This window comes from Kogia breviceps, chromosome 19, assembly GCF_026419965.1.
Source record: "Kogia breviceps isolate mKogBre1 chromosome 19, mKogBre1 haplotype 1, whole genome shotgun sequence".
NCBI lineage: Eukaryota > Metazoa > Chordata > Mammalia > Artiodactyla > Physeteridae > Kogia > Kogia breviceps.
Genome location: NC_081328.1, coordinates 29,258,471 through 29,270,769, shown reverse-complemented (window position 1 = coordinate 29,270,769; position 12,299 = coordinate 29,258,471).

The window sequence follows — 12,299 nt, the reverse complement described above, 5'->3', positions numbered from 1 at the left end:
GATAATCTCTGTTTGGGGGTGCAGTTCTCTGCTATTCCCCCTTTTTGTTTAAATAATAGTTCTTTGAGTGTCCGATTGGCACGCTCTATAATCCCTTGGCCTTGTGGGTTATAGGGTAAGCCAGTAACATGCAGCACCTGCATCCGTTGACAAAAAAGAGCAAAACTGTTAGAACTATAGGCTGGGCCATTATCCGTCTTTATCTTGGTGGGTTTACCCCAGGCTGCCCAGGCCTCAAGGCAATGGGTAATAACATGGTGAACCCGTTCCCCAGAGAGGGGAGTTGCATGAAATACTCCCGAGCAAGTATCTACTGACACATGTACATATTGTAGTTTTCCAAACGAAGAGACATGAGTGACATCCATTTGCCATAACTCATTTGGAGCAACACCTCTGGGATTAACACCAACATGTTGGGCAGGCAAGAACTGGGCGCAGGCAGAGCAACTTTTCACAATGTGTCTAGCTAATTCCCTGGTAATATGAAATTTTTTTCTTAAGACAGTAGATGACACGTGATATAGGTCATGAAATTCTTGAGCTTGTATTACGGGATCCAGCGCTACCAAAACACGTGTAGCCAGGTCAACCTGCTCATTTGCTTTTGCCATAGGGCCAGGCAACAAGGAATGTGCTCGAATATGAGTAATGTAAAAGGGCTGCACACGCGACAATATCTGTGACCTTATCCCTGTCAATAGGGTCGCTACTGTACTAGATGATTTCACATAGGGTGTAATTTCCAAGATTTTTACTGCATTCACTACATATAATGAGTCAGAAATTAAATTAAAGGGCTCCTGAAAGCGTCTAAAAACTTCCAACACCACCTGACATTCTACAACCTGAGGAGTGCCGGGTCGATAGTTCATAACCACCGGCTGTTGTCCTTGGACCATATAAGCTCCTCTCCCTGATTTAGATCCATCTGTGTAAATGGTTAAGGCATCATCCAAGGGCTGTTGCACAGTAACTTTTGGAAAAATAACAGGTTGTTGAATCATGAACTCCAAAAGCTCGCTTTTAGGCAAATGATTATCAATTACCCCGGAAAAGGTGTAAATAAGAATAGCCCATTCAGAGGTAGTTGCAGTTAAAACCTCTATTTGATTTTTCGTATAGGGGATTACAAGTCTGTCTGGTGAGTTTGCAAAAGAGGAAACACATTGTTTAATACCTAATAGAGCTACCTCAGCAACCATAGATGGATAGTGCGACAGGGTTCTCATCCCCACAGATTTAGTGTGGATCCAAAGCAAGGGTCCATTTTGCCATAGAACACCAGTAGGAAACGCCAAGGTGGGGAGAACACACATCCAAATAGGCAGGGTAGGCTCACAGCGCAGCAATTGTGCCTTCATAAGTGCCTGTTCCACCTTATGGAGTGCTTTCCGAGCTGCAAGAGTCATGCGACGCGGGGAGTTAAGATCAGGATTGCCTTCTAATATTTCAAACAAAGGCTTCAATTCCAATCGAGTCAAACTTAAATATGGTCGAACCCAATTTATGTCTCCTAAAAGCCGCTGGAAATCATTCAAAGTGGTTAAGCTACTGGTCCGGATTTCAATTTTTTGGGGAGTAATTGTAGTCTCATCAATAGTGGTCCCTAAAAATTTTATGGCATCTCCTTTTTGAATCTTTTCTGGGGCAAGAAACAAACCTTTCGTTCGCAAATGTTCAGCTAATTCACCTAAAACGTTATCAAGTAAATCCATACTACAGGCCGCTAATAACACATCATCCATATAATGGATGATTCTTACCCCGGGAAATTTGTCTCGTACAGGTTGCAAAGCCGTGTCAACATACAGCTGGCACATAGTAGGACTGTTAGCCATGCCTTGAGGAAGCACAACCCATTGATATCTCCGATCAGGCTTTTCATGATTAACAGAGGGAAGGGTAAAAGCAAATCTCTCTTTATCCTGCCTATTCAACGGAATAGAGAAAAAACAGTCCTTTATATCTACTGCTATAACTGGCCAGCCTCGCGGGATGGCTGTCAATATTGGCAACCCGCGTTGTATGGGACCCATGACCTGCATTTGTTGATTTATTGCTCGCAGATCATGAAGCAAACGCCATTTCCCTGACTTTTTCTTAATAACAAAAATGGGAGTATTCCAGGGTGAATGAGAGGGTTCTAAATGCCCCAACTGTAACTGTTCTTCCACTAGCTGTGATGCTGCCTCCAGTTTTTCCCTTGATAGAGGCCACTGAGGTACCCACACTGGCGTCGTGGTCATCCAAGTAATCGGAATCATTAACTCAGTGACCCCTGGGAAAAACCCAACCCTCGATGATGAGGATTCCCATGGGCTTCTATAGGGGCAGTAATCCCCTGTAACCTTTTTCCCAACCCTCTATCTGGTATGAACCCTGACTTCAACATAATTTGTTGAGAAACCTCAGAATAATCATTAGTAAGTCTAAGTTTCAATTGACTCTGTACATCTCTTCCCCATAAGTTAAGCGGTAAACCCTCAACCACGAAGGGACGAAACTTTCCTCTCTGATCTCCTGAGATCCAGGTCAATTCTTTGGAACTAATGTGAGGGGCCTGTGCATACCCTAGCCCCTGCAACGTCTGGGAAGATCGTTGCAAAGGCCAGGACCTTGGCCAAAACTTGAGGGTGATGATGCTACGGTCTGCCCCAGTATCCACTAATCCGGGAAATATCTTCCCTTCAATCTTCAAATCCAACATTGGACGATCGTCAAGAGACAATGACAAAAGGGCAAAATCAACTCCTGTAGATCCAAAACCGTTAGCTCCCCGCTCCTTAGGGCATGCAGGATAATTCTCATGGAGAGATGATAAAACTAACAACTGAGCAATCCGATCCCCAGGATTTATGATACTTACCCCCCTAGGGGATTGACACATCACTTTAATGAGCCCAGTATAATCGGGGTCAATTACTCCAGGTTGGACTATAAGTCCTTTCAAAGTAGAAGAGGAACGGCCAATCACCAACCCAACTGCTCCCTTTGGCAGTGGTCCACTCATGTCTGTACTTACAGGTTGTATACCCATAGATGCTGTTAATACCACTCTGGAGGTGGCACGGAGGTCCAACCCTGCGGATCCTGTCGTGGCTCGCCTTGGGGCCGGGGTGGCTGGAAAGTCACATTCTCGTGGGCCCCAAAAACTTTCGGGCCCTGGGACCATGGGCCCGTTCTCCCGTTTTTTGACTCGGAAGCATAGGTGGATCTAGGGTTAACTGCAGATGCAACAGGCTGAATAACTTGTCCAGTTATATCTTTAATAGATCTACATTCGTTGGCCCAATGCTTTCCTTTTTTGCATCGGGGACAAGTCCCTGGTATTTTCTGGGGCAAAGACATTTTAGGCCTCGCGCCTAAATTTCTACATTGCCTTTTAATGTGCCCAGACTGTCCACATTGGAAACAAACCCCTGATTTCACGGTACCAGTTGTATTTCGGGCAGCGGCCAGAACTGCTGCAGCAAGACCAGTGTTAGACAATGGCCCGCCTATTTCTCTGCACATTTTCATCCAGACATCTAAAGGCTTTCCTTTTACTGGTGTGATTGCTCTACGACATTCCTTCGTGCATTGCTCATAAATCAATTGCTTCACTAATGGCATAGCATCTTCTACACTACCAAAAATCCTACCAGCAGCTTCCATCATTCTGGCTACAAAGTCAGAAAATGCTTCTGTACTGCCCTGTATGATCTTAGTCAGGTTTCCTGAAACTTCTCCTTTATTTGGGAGGGCACGCCAGGCCTGCATACCAATTTGGTTTATTTGGCCATAGACCTCCACAGGAAACACTGTTTGGTTATTCAACCATTGACCTTGCCCTAATAACATATCAACATTCCAGGCAGGCTGCCCATGAGCGGCATTCTCCCGCGCCTGACCATATGCCAAGTCAGTTAAAATGGATTTCCAATCCAGATACTGCCCCATTGATAAGCAAGCACGCGCAATGTCCTGCCAATCTGTGGGCGTCAAGGCATTTCGGGTAAGGCGTTGCAATAACATCAGAGTATAATTAGCAGTGACTCCATATCCTCTGGCAGCCTCTGCAAGATCCTTGATTATTTTATGATCTATCATCTCATAATATCTCTGACGAGTGGCTGGATCCTCAAATGCGGGAAAGGCCATGGGCACTTGAGACCATGCCTCCCGAGGGATAAAAGTACATTTTAATGGTCCTTGAGGTACACTGGGGGCATTAGCGGCTGAAGCAGGGGTCTGTACAAGCGCGGAAGCTCGTGCTGCAGCGGGGGCATATAATGGCGGACGAGCACACGGGGAACTCCCATACTGTCCCCGTTCATACTCTGCAGCTGCCTCTTCTAAAGCTGCCTCTTCTTTGGGACTCAATTCTTCCTGAGATAAATGTAAAGCTTTAAACTCATCTAAGAGCGGATACAATCTTGGCGCCGGCCCTTGTTTTTCTGCTTGTTTTTCTTCTCTTCTTCTTGGATTTTTAGGCCTATTTACAGTAGTCCCTACATTTTCGCCTTCTGACGCACTATCTTGACACATACTAAGAGCCTTGCGTCCCCTTTGAATTATATCCTCACATCCTCCCCCCTTGAGACACGAGTGTATCAACCTCCACAACGGGAGGGTGCACCGAGAAAGCTCTCCCAGCTTACTGTGCTCAGTTAGATCTCTTCCGAGTTTTTCCCATGATGGAACAGTCAAGCTGCCAGACACTGCAAACCAGGGTGCAGCGCCATCAATATCTTGTAATAACTTGCTTATGGCTTTCTGTGACAGCTTAAGTCCCCGGTCTCTCAATAAGGCTTGAATGGGTTCATGAAACTCAATGGCAGTTTCGGCAGATGAGCTATTCCCCATACCGCCGATTCCTACTGAAAGCAGCTGGAGAACACTCGAACTGTTTACCGACCAGGGGTGCGCACTCGGCCACGCCGACAACACACAAAGGAAGAACGCGAGGACAACAAAAGGAACAAAAGTGAAAGCGAAAATTTACCTGACTGGACTACTCACCGACGGTTCACTCCGACGGTTCACTCCGTGTGTCGAGTTCTGAATCGGTCCTCCATGCGAGGTGCAACGATTCCCGGGTTTCGGCACCACTTATGGCGAGCTGCGTCTGACCAGCAGAATAACAGTCGCCACACGCTAGATTCTTCTCGTATCACACTTTATTGGAGTACAGCTTGGTTAAGGAAAGATGGAAGGAAGACCCCGCAGCCTTAGCGGCAGCTGCCTATATAAGATTCGGGGTACTGTGCAAGTCTCTGACTGGTTCATATCGAAAGCATAGCTACACGTCGCCTTCGGACTGGTTACTGCTCTAAAACCTTGTTAGCATATCTCAACGCATGCGCACTGGCTACCGGATGGATGACTCAGCTTTTTCTATCCTGCTTTGCGGCAACGCTTTGCCGCGCCCCACATGTGGGGAGAAAAATAAACTGTATGCTGAACATGAAAACTTAGGATTTACAGAAGATAAATGAAAAATGTATGGATATTCACAAAAGAAAGAAAGAAAAAAGGATGGAGGGGCATATAGTACACATTTAGAAAAGGTGTAAGAATGTTTGACCTATACATAAGGTATGTTTGGGGTATAGTTAAAAGAGAGCAAGTTGATTCAGATGGAAAAATACATAGGGAGCAGATTGTGCAAGTCTTTGAACCAAGCTGAGTTCTGGTAGTAATCATGAATGGCTCTTTGCCAATCTAACTTTAATTTCTTTGGGGAATTATCATTTTCTAATTTGATAAAAGTCTAATGGAAGTTTTCATTTTGTTCTCTTCTCTTAACAGTATCTTTGTCACAGCAGAAGTTTTACTTTTAATAAAGTCTACTTTTTTTTTCATGAACCATATTTTCAATGTATCTAAAAACTTATCACCAAATACTAGGTATCAAAACTTGTCTTCTGTGTTATCTTCTAGATAATTTATACTTTTATATATTACATTGAGTCTGTGACCCATTTTGGGTTAATTCTTGTAAAATGTGAAAGTTCTGTATATAGTTTTTTATTTTGTTCTGTTTTGTTGTTGCATATGGATATCTGATTATTTCAGCACCATTCTTTGAAAAAAAAACAGTTCTTGCCTCATTTAATTCCTTTTGTTCCTTTATCAAAAATCAATTGATTGTATCTGAAGGTGTCTTCCTGGGCTCTCTATTCTGCTCCAGGTCTCTATGTGTCTATTATTTTGCTAATACCACATTGTCTTGATTAATATAGCTTTTATATCAAATATTAAAATTGATTACTGTTAATCATACACCTTTGCTATTCAGTATTATGTTTACTATTATATATTTTTTTGCCTTTCCATATAAATTTTAGAATCAATTTACCACATTTACCAGATATCATGTTGGAATTTCAGTTAGAGTTGTGTCAAATCTATAGACCAAGTTAGGAGGAATTGACATCTTAACAATATTTGGTCTTCCAATGTATGAGCACAAATTATCTATCAATTTATTTAGTGCTTTGATTTTCTTTCTTCAAAATTTTGAAGTTTTTTGCATATACATTCTGTACATATTTTTTTATATTTATACCTAAATAATTGATTTATTTTTATAGCTTGTTTCTTTTCAGTGCTGAATAAAATTCCATTGTCTGGGTGTATCATTCACCTACTGAAGAACATCTTCCAAGTTTGGCAATTATCAATAAAGGTGCTATAAGCATCCATGTGCTTGTTTTTGTGTGGACATACGTTTTTAATTTATTTGGGCAAATATCAAGGAACACACTGCATGATCACATAGTAAGAGTATGTTTACTTTTGTAAAACTCTGCCAAACTGTCTTCAAAATTGGCTATTAGCAAACTGAATCCAACAACACAGTAAAAGTATCATACACCATGAAAAAGTAGGATTTACCCCAGGGATGCAATGATTCTTCAACATACTTGAATCAATCATTATGATACACCACATTAACAAACTGATGGATAAAAGTCATATAATCATCCCAATAGATGCAGAAAAAGATTTTGAAAAAATTCAACACCAATTTATGATTAAAACTCTCAAGAAAGTGGACATAGTGGGAACACACCTCAACATAATAAAGGCCATATACAACAAACCCACAACAAACATCATTATCACTGGAGAAAAACTGAAAACATTACCACTATGATCAGGAACAAGATAAGGATGCCCACTCTCTCCACTTTTATTCAACATATTTTTGGAAGTCCTATCCATGGCAATCAGAGAAGAAAAAGAAATAAAAGGGATCCAAATTGGAAAAGATGAAGTAAAACTGTCACTGTTTTCAGATGACATGATACTATACATAGAAAATCCTAAAGATGCTACTAGAAAATGACTAGAGCTCATCAATGAACTTGGTAAACTAGCAGGATACAAAATTAATTCACAGAAATCTGTTGCATTCCTAAGCATTAACAATGAAAGATCAGAAAGATAAACTAAATAAATAATCACATTTACCTTTGCATCAGAAAGAATAAAAGAGTTAGGAATAAGCCTACCTAAGAAGGCAAAGTACCTATACTTGGAAAATTGTAAGACACTGATGAAAGAAATGAACATGACACAAACAGATGGAGAGATATACCATGTTCTTGGATTGGAAGAATCAATATTGTCAAAATGACGCCACTACCCAAAGTAATCTACATATTTAATGAAATTCCTATCATATTACCAATAGCATTTTTCACAGAATTAGAACAAAAAATTTACAATTTGTATGGAAACACAAAAGACCCTGAATAGCCAAAACAATCCTGAGAAAGAAAAACAGAGCTGGCATAAAAAGGCTCCCTGGCTTCAGAGTATACTACAAAGCTACAGTCCTCAAAACAGTATGGTACTGGTACAAAAACAAAAATATAGATCAGTGGAACAGGATAGAAAGTTTCAGAGAAAAACTGAAGCCCTTATGGTCACCTAATCTATGATAAAGGAGGTAAGAATATATAATGGATAAGAGAGAGTTCCTCAATAAGTGGTGCTGGGAAAACTGGACAGCTACATGTAAAGAATGGAATTAGATCATTCTTTAACACCATACACAAAAATAAACTCAAAATGGATTGAAGACCTAAATCTAAGACTGGATACTATAAATCTTAGAGGAAAACAGTCAGAACAATCTCTGACATAAGTTGTAGCAAGATCTTTTTGATCCACCTTCAAGTGTAATGAAAATTAAAACAAAAATAAACAAATAGGACCTATTTAAACGTAAAAAAAATTGCACAGCAAAGGAAACCGTAAACAGAATGAAAAGAAAACCAACAGAATGGGAGAAAATATTTGCAAATGAGGTGACCAACAGAGGATTAATCTCCAAAATATACAAACAGCTCATGAAGCTCAATATCAAAACAAACAAACCAATCAAAACATGGCAGAAGACCTAGATAGACTTTTCTCCAAAGAAGACATAGAAATGGCCAAGAGGCACATGAAAAGATGCTCAACATCAGTAATTATTAGATAATTGTAAATCAAAACTACAGTGAGGTATCAGGTCACACAGGTCTGAATGGCCATCATCAAAATTTTACAAACAATAAATGCTGGAGAGGGTTTGGAGAAAAGGGAACCCTCCTACATTGTTTGTGGGAATGTAACTTTATACAGCCACTATGGAAGACCATATGGAGATTCCTTAAAAAAATAAAAATAGAGCTATCATATGATCCAGCAATTCCATTCCTGGATGTATAGCAGGAGAAAACCATAATTTGAAAGGATATATACACTCCAATGTTCATTGCAGCACTAGTTACCATAACTAAGACATGGAAGCAAACTAAATATCCATCAATAGATGCTGGATAAAGAAGATGTGCTACATATGTACTGTGGAATATTACTCTGTCATAGAAAGAACAAAATAATGCCATTTGCAACAACATGGTTGAACCTAGAAATTGTCCTACTGAGTGAAGTAAATCAATTGGAGAAAGACATACATCATATGGTATTGCTTATATGTAAAATCTAAGAACAATGGTACAAATAAGCCTCTTTATGAGATAGAAATTGAGTCACAGATGTAGAAAACAAACATGGTTACCAAGGGGGAAAGAGAGGAGGGATAAATTGGGAGATTGGGATTGACATATACACCCTACTATATATAAATGATAACTACTAAGAACCTACTGTATAGCACAGAGAACTCTATTCAATGCTCTGTAATGACCTATATGGGAATGGAGTCTAGAAGTGAGTGGATCTATGTATATGTATGGGTGATTCACTTTGCTGTACAGAAGAAACTAACACAACATTGTAAATCATTTATATGCCAATAAAAATATTAATTAAAAAATAAAATGAAAATCACAAAACATTTAAAAAAGAAAAAAAAATTTTAAACTGGTAAAAGCAAATTATAATATTAGAGAAGCATATCTAGATATTAACACAATAAAGAAAAGTGAAGAACAGAATTATATAAAAGCTAGGATAATGGTTACCTTTGTGTGGGAAGGAGGAGGTTGTAATTGGGAAAAAATATTAGAGAGGCTTCTAGGGCATATACTCTATTTAACTTGGGTTGTGATTGCATGGTCTTCACTTTGTGATAGTTTCCTGAGTTTTATATGTAGGGAACTTTTTAGGTATATCTCATAAGAAGGTGAAAAAATAAAATGAGATGACAAACACAAAATTCAGAATAGCAGTTCCTCCAGAGGGAAGATAGGCTATGGGGAAAGGAAAGATGCATATATACAGATTATTCAAAATATACAAAAATGTTGCATAAAATATTTTGCAAATATTAAATATTATATTAAAAAGAAAATAAATTTTTAATTTTTTTTTTTTTTGGTTTGGAGTTTGGACCAAATAATGTATAACTTCTTTAAGATCATTTTTAAAACTCCCACATTTAACTGTCAGATTATTTAAAATTTTACATTATCAATGAGACAATGATATTTCAAAGACAAATAACTTTTCCAACAAGTTACATCATGATGGTACTGATGATAATGGTGATGATGATGATAGCTATGATTATTGAGCACTTACTTTGTTGTATTTGAATGTGTTAACACCTCCTTGCAGTAACTTGGATAGGTATCTTTATTATTACTCCTATTTTGCAGAAGTCGACACTAAAACACAAAAGTAAGTTCCATGACACAGAAAATATGTGGCAAAATCAGCGTGACAGACTAACAACTGAAGTTCTATTGCCCTGCTCTTAACTACTATGCTATATTGAATTTTATTGCAAAGAAGTGTGTGTGTGTATCACATGAATATTACTTTCTTCTAAATGAGCAAGCACATCACAGGTATCAAGATGTCAGAGTAGGAAGATGTGAAGCACACTTCCCCCAACAGACACATTAAAAATACATCTACATGTGGAATAATTCTCATGAAAAACTAGCTGGAAACTAACATAAGAACTCCTATACAACCAAAACTGCAAGGAAGATTTCCATGTAACTGGGTAGAATGAGAAAAAGATAAAGTACTGGGGCCACTGTTCCAGGGAGGAATCTGAAAGGAAGAGAAGGTCTGCAAGGGCAAACCTTTGCCCTGGGGAGAAAGTGGGTTGACTGAGTGTCTCAGTTTTGGGTTCATTGCATAGAAGACAAGCCCCCTTGGTTGCTGGGAGAACTTTTGGGACAGATGTAAAGGCAGGAGAAGCTCTACTTGCTAGGAGTCAGTGAGTGCTGTCTTCCCAACAAACAGGGCAAAAAGAGCTCTGCCCTGGTGGATGCTGCCTCACTTCACTCCCTAATCCAAGTTGGATGAACACCCTGGCCCCACTCATTCCACCCTTCAGCTTGGCCTGGGATCTGGGTCAGTTAGGTCTTGGAGTAAGATTCAGTCTATATATGCAGTGATGGCCTGGGGACCTGGGGTGTGGTCATGGTGGAGTGGCAGCAACTATTGTCAGCACTTACGTGGGGAGTGTCTCACGAGTCATCATGACCAGCACTCTGTGGTCACTCTCTCAACCTAGTGAGAACACCAATCCCACCCACTCCATGCCAAAATTTGGCACTGGATCTGGGGCAGACAGTTCTTAGAAGACTTCCATGGGGGCAACCCAGATCTCTGGTAGCAGTGCTGCCACTTCAATTCCTGTCGCTACAACTCCCAACCATGGGCCCCTGCCTAGTGAATGCTCCAGCCTGACCCACTCCATGCCACAGTCTTGCACTAAATGTAAGGCAATTACAATAGGGAAGGGATGAACACTAGGGCTGCATCTGTACAGAGCCATGGATGCTTACATAGGTGGTACCTTAGATCTCTATGAGCTAATAGGCCTCAATTGCTTCAACACTCCCCTCTTTTGAGGCAGGACATGTACCCAAGGGGAATGGAGGCTGATAGAGCCCAACCTCAGGGCTTCTACTCCAACACCTGGGAAGCAGAGCTTGCTCCTGATAAGGTAGCAACAGCCACGGAACAGAGAAGAAGTACTGCCTCATGCCCTGCACAGGCTTAAATCCTACAACACCAATCACATCTCCTATCAAGGTGATAGTGACCAGTACACCCTGAGGAAAGATGTGGCTGGCATCCATATCAAAATTAATCCTTGCACCAAAGACACTGAACACACACAGTCTACATAGGGATGTTCCCACATAAAATACCCCTTCAAGACCAAAAAATATTACTGATTCTCCTAAATTCATAGAGACATAGGAAGTTAAGTAAAATGAAAATGCAGAGGAACTACTCCTAATTTAAAAAGCAAGAGAATGCCTCTGAAAAAATAAATAATGAAATGGAGTTCACTAGTCTACCAGACTCAATTCAAAAGGTGGTAATAAAAATGGTAACTGAATTCAGAAAGATTATTGATATAAACATGGATCAGTATAACAAGGAACTAGAAACTATAAAAATGAACTAACCAAAAGCAGATAATTCAATATCTGAGATAAAAAGCAATGAATCTAGAAGCAATGAATATCTGGCTAAATGACACAGGAGAATATAAGTGATCTGGAAGTTGGAAAAATGGAAATCACAGAATCAGAACAGCAGACAGAAAAACAAAATACAAAAAAATAAAAGCAACATACAAGATTTGTGGGATAATGTAAAACATGCCAATTTATGCATAATGGGGATCCCAAAAGGAGAAGAGAGAGAGGAGGGGATTGAAAATGTATTTGAGGAATAGTAGCCATAAACTTCACAAACCTTAAGAGGTAAAAAGATATCAAGGCACAGGAAGCACAGAGGGTCCCAAACAAGACAGATCCAAACAGGCTCACACTAAGACATGCTATATTTAAGTTAGCAAAAGTTAAAGAGAGAATTTAAAA